The 5,574-nt window shown below is 32.5% G+C and overlaps 1 non-coding gene across 1 annotated transcript; it reads left to right on the top strand.

The window, feature by feature from the left end:
* Nucleotides 1-234: 234 nt before the first annotated feature.
* Nucleotides 235-347, top strand: LOC142605416 (U5 spliceosomal RNA). The gene has a single exon (XR_012839041.1). It is a non-coding gene; the product is annotated as a U5 spliceosomal RNA (small nuclear RNA).
* Nucleotides 348-5,574: the final 5,227 nt, after the last annotated feature.

The raw sequence follows: 5,574 nt of genomic DNA, 5'->3' as shown, positions 1-5,574 counted from the left end.
TAATGTTGCACCTTTCTTGTTAACTTCTTTTTAGTATCAATATTTCTTGTCCCTTTTGGATTATCTTACTTTGTATGCACAAATTCCATCAAGCATACCATAGGTCAATATTTTATAACTCCTTGTTTAATACCTAATGCATAATATAACGTAGTCCCACATTGTCTAGAAGATGAAACAAAAATGGGGAACTCTTAATCATAAGATGCTCTAATCAGATGACTTAACCCATGGAGCCGTGTGGTGAGTACAAAGCGAACTATTCTTTCGCCTTTTACTAAAGAATACCGTGTGCTCGCCACTTATTGCGGTATACATTAATTTTTGGAGGGGTTTACCTAAACCCCTTATCAAGTTTAGTTAAAGTTATATTTCATGGCATTTTTTTTTCTATTAAGTCAATCATCATCTTCATATGAAATAATACTTTCCTCAAAGAAACCTAGCACAAAATATGTCAAACCCTTTTGGTAAATGGAATACAGCAATTTTAGCATACGTGCACGGAGTGGGGGTTTCCACCTCTAAGAAAAAAAATGGCAAATTATAATTTACCCATAGTTTAGCCGAAATTTAAGTTGCCTACATGTGGTTTAAAATTTGACACTTTATTCACCTTAAGTTAGATTTCCTTAACCTACCTCTATTGAAAACATGGTTAAATATGTGATTTTGCTTCACTTTTATGTTTCTCTCTTCCAAAAACACAAAAAAAAAAAAAAGAAGAATACAAGATTAAATAAGATAAAAAAGAATCCAGTAGAACACTTACATCATGGGATTTCAAACCATAGGTAGACAACTTAAATTTCAATCAAACCTCAGGTGGGTAAAGTGTCAAATTTTAAATCACAAGTAGGCAACTTAAATTTTGGCCAAACTATAGATGGATAAGTTGTAATTTGCCCGAAAATTTTTTTTGAATATTAGATTTCATCAAAGTATCATCATTACAAATAAATAAGCAATAATGCTAGGGCCACAATAAAATATATCACTTTTGTCACAACTCACCACCACATGGTGGATGTGTGGATCCACATAAATCTACCAATTTTTCCTATTAATCACAACTCGTCATGTTGTGAGTTATAGCAAAAGTAGTGTAATTTGTTATAATCCTATCATTTTTCATAAATAAATAAAAGAAAGATGGGATCTGATTGTCCTTATAAGTTGTTCAGTCTTATAAATTACATAGTAAAGATAGTTTAAAGATATATCTAAATTAAGGGAACCATTTCTTGTGTCACCAAATCCTATTTACAATAAAATCTTTCATTCCCCCACCCCCCCTGGTCAATATTTGGGTTTTTTTTTTTCCATAACTATTACATTCTTTGAATTATGAGTCAAATTATATTTAGTTATGGGTGAGACGAAATTAATTGAGGGATAGAGCTATATCTGAAGTTTGAGAGTCATCTTATATCGGAGAGGTGAGGCAGATTAAGTTCCATTAATTTGATAAGTTGCTATATGTAAAGAAGAGCTACACAATATTGTAAAATATCTCCTTTGCAGTTCGGTCTATATGATGCAGATTGTTATGTTCTAACCGCGGAAGTGTATTGCTGGTTGAAAGCTATTAGCCTTGGCCGGGTTTAGCCCTGTCCTTAGAAATTTTTTAAAAGGGTTCCCTTTTCACTAAAAAATGGAACCCTGGTCTTCGATGAAATCTGTGTTTGACAATTAGGATTGTGGGTCGCGAGTTTATGGCACTTGATGCACACAATCTCTCAGCACATTTTCGCCAGTTGCAAGTTGTTCAGGCATTGATGGCACTTGATACACACAATCTCTCAGCACATTTTTGCCAGTTGCACGTTGTTCAGGCATTGAGCTTCTCAAAGCCAATACATTTGATCTCCATTGCTTCCAATCACTTGTTGAAATGGTACATTTCAATGTCAAGTTAATCACCCTTGAACATATGAAATAAAATTATGACTTAGATACAACAAGCTAAGTATAGTAATTGCTAATATGTATGTTGCTAATCTAATAAGAGCCTCATCCAATCGTTGATGGGTGCATATCAATATTATGTGTTTACAATTTTGTCTTAAGCATAGCAATTTTAAGGTTTCACCCCTCCCTTGGGGTGACATAAAAGCACTCTCACCGAAGTTCCAAACTCCATAGCACTTCATGAGAGAAACCTCAATTTCTCGTAACCAATGCCATGGCTTGAACGCTCTCTTTGGTCTGTGGCCAAATGTATGCCTGAGACCAAAAAAAGGTCTAATGGAGTCGGTCAACTATGATCCTAATATTACTATGGTTTGGTCAAATAAGTTAACCAGTCAACCACAGACATAGCAGCATCCCTAACCAATTTTCCATGTACTTACATGCTTCTTGGGAAATTATAAATTAGAAGATGCAGCTGTGGTATTGACTCATGAAAGAAGAAGAAAAAAAAAAAAAAAAAAAAAAAGAGAGACCATTATGATCAGTGGCGGAGCTAGAAATTTAGGTTAGAGGGGGCAAGATTAGAAGACAAGATTTTTAAAGTAAAAAAATGAATCTGAAAAAAAATTTATCAATATTAATAACAAAAGAAATAAACAACTATATGCTAATGTAATTACCATATAGAATCTAACATAAAATCATGGTTTTAAAAACCAGTACGATAAAAGAATCGAAAAAGAGATTGGTTACCGATTTTTTGGTCAGACCGATGGTCAAACCGATAACATCATAAATAATATAATTAATTTTTTAAAATAATAAAAATTAAGAAAATATATTGTAAGTTTTTTTAACTAAGTTAAACATATATATATAATTTTAAAAAATAACGTGAGTTTAGTTTTCGTGTGTTAAATTTAGGAATAAAAATAACAAAACCTAACAGTAATAGTTTTAATTTTCCAATGGTATTTTTTTAACAAATCTAGTGGAGCACTTGTAGCAATAATATAATGACTTGTAAAATCATCTAATATTAACATGAAGTTCCATGTTCCCAACATTTGTACAATACTTTCACAACAAATCACGTGTGGTAAGTTGTTATTGATTTTAATTTGAGCACACCACTTAAATTATTTTTATTCACTAGTATTAGCTAGTAACTACTCTATACTTAAGATTTATTGTGAAAATATTGTGGTAGTATTTCTTAATTTTAATTTCTTATTTTTTATTTTATTTTTCCCTTATCTCTTTTTTCTTCATCCACACATTTCTTTATTATTTTTTTCTTTCTTTTTTTCTCCTCTACACATATTATTTCATTTCTCTCTTATCTCTATCTTCACTTTTGATCACTTTTCTTTTTACTTTTCTCCTCTACCAAACTACCACTTCATCCACCCCATATTCCACAACATACCAATGTACTATATTATAATTATATGTAAAAAAATTTACAAGTTCAGGGGGCACCTGCCCCCCTCCCCCCCTCCCTCCGCCCCTGATTATGATCTATCTCCTCTACCAACAAGCCAGAAGGACACCCCATTATGCCCTGCCAACCCACAAGCCATAAAAATAGGCATCACATCAACCGATGCTTGCGTTTTGTGAAAGCTTTTTGGCAAGAAAAGAGCTCACAAAGAACGATTATGAAAGAGTTAAAGGCATATATTAATCATCCATTTTATGAAAAAAATTGAAAAAACTATTTAAAAAGTTAGTCACTTTTTCATTTTTTAATAAAAAGTTTTTAAAATGGTTTACTAGTATATACCCTAAGAGTATACAATAATTATCCATTTTATAAAAATTTTACAAAAAAAATTTTAAAAAAATTTGTTTAAAAAGTTAATTACTTTTTCATTTTCCAATAAAAAGTTTCATAAAATAGTTTATTAATATATATTCTAAAGGCGTACATTAGTTAAAACCATTATAAAAAGAACCAATATCAAAAGGGAGACATGCAACCTTAAGACAAAGATTCCCATTGTTTCTCTAAGAAACTTTAGGCATGTAACTGATTTTATCATTGGAGTGGCCATCAACAAGTCCTACAAGGGAGCCAATCTCCAAAACCATTCTTCAGTGTTTGTGTAGGAGTGAGTATCTTGAGGTCATATTGTTAGGTTCTAAAAGTTTAGAACAATTAGCAAACCGTGAACATAAATTTGTCTAGATATAGATTTTAGAGTCTATGAAGTCATATTAGACAATACTTAAAGTGCTGCAAGTCAAAATTCAAATAACATACAAGCTACAGGTTCCAAAAGTCAAAATCAAACTGGTTCAATCGATCAAGCTTGATTGATCAGAAGGGATCAATTGATCATGCTTGATCAATCAGATGTCGCAGATCAGCAAAAGTCAGCAAACCTAAAAAGCCCATAACTTGTCTATTTGAAGCCCATATCGCAATCCGTTTTTTTCAATATTCAAAGGACATTATAAGCTAACCCTTGAAGGGTCTTTTTAGAGGTTTTTAGAGAGAAAAGAGTGCATATTGTGCCTCCAATTTTAGATCCCAGGATTTTGTACCCAAATCTCTCTAAAGTCTTCTACCAGAAATATTTCTTGAAAAATCTCAAAATCCGGTGTTGTAGAAGTTGTTGCATACAAGATCAACTATTGATGGTGATCTGAAACCTTTGAGTAGGATCTCAAAATCAAGCCAGTTCGTTCGATCAGGTTTGATTGATCGGAAGGGTTCAATCAATCAGGCTCGATTAATTAGATGCCGTAGATCAACAAAAATCAGCAAACGTAAAAAGCCTATAACTTGTCCGTTTGAAGCCAAAATCACGATCCTTTGTTCCAATATTTAAAGGACATTATAAGCTAACCCTAGAAGGGTTTTTTTTTAGAAGTTTTTAGAGTAAAAAGAGTGCATCTTGTGCCTCTAATTGTAGATCCCAGGTTTTTGTACCCAAAACTCTCTAAAGTCTTCTACCGACAATATTCCTTGAAAAATCTCAAAATCTGATGTTGTAGAAGTTGTTGCATAGAAGATCAACTACTAATAGTGATTTGAAACCTTTGAGTAGGATTTCAAAGTCACAAACGTGGGAGTTTGTGTTCTACAAATCCAAGAGACAAGGAGTCCCACAGATTCGAAACTTGCACAAGATCATGTCAGTAAGTTACTGCTGGAGGTAGCAATAGATTTAGAGTTAAATCTTTTGTAAAATCTTCAATTCTCTATTAGTAGATTTGTTTTCCTTGAGGATAGGTCAGGTTAAATCCTCCCAAGGTTTTTACCTTGAAACGATTAGTTTCGTTGGTTTTCCTGGGTAACCATATCATTGTCTTATTTATTTTTTCGCTGTTGTGCATGATATGATCTTTCACTGTTTAACCTAGATCTCATAATTAACCTAAGTAATCACTTGGCTAATATATTATATTAAACAATCTGTTTTAAGGGATCTAAAGAAAAAAACACATCCCAAATCCGACTGTACTCTTTTGTCCAAAGAATTCCATCTCCCACGCCATATATACAAGGCAGCTATGTAATTCATTGACAGAATAATACAATTTTTTTTTTCTTTCTTTCTTGAATTCACTTCTCTTGTTTTTCATTTGTCTCTTTCCAGCACTCTCTCATCCTTTGGTCTGCATGACTTATTGTTGCAAAGATAATCAAAA

The sequence above is a fragment of the Castanea sativa genome, chromosome 7 (genome assembly GCF_040712315.1).
Source record: "Castanea sativa cultivar Marrone di Chiusa Pesio chromosome 7, ASM4071231v1".
NCBI lineage: Eukaryota > Viridiplantae > Streptophyta > Magnoliopsida > Fagales > Fagaceae > Castanea > Castanea sativa.
The sequence above is the reverse complement of the archived record's forward strand: the minus strand, read 5'-3'. Positions and strand labels throughout refer to the sequence as shown.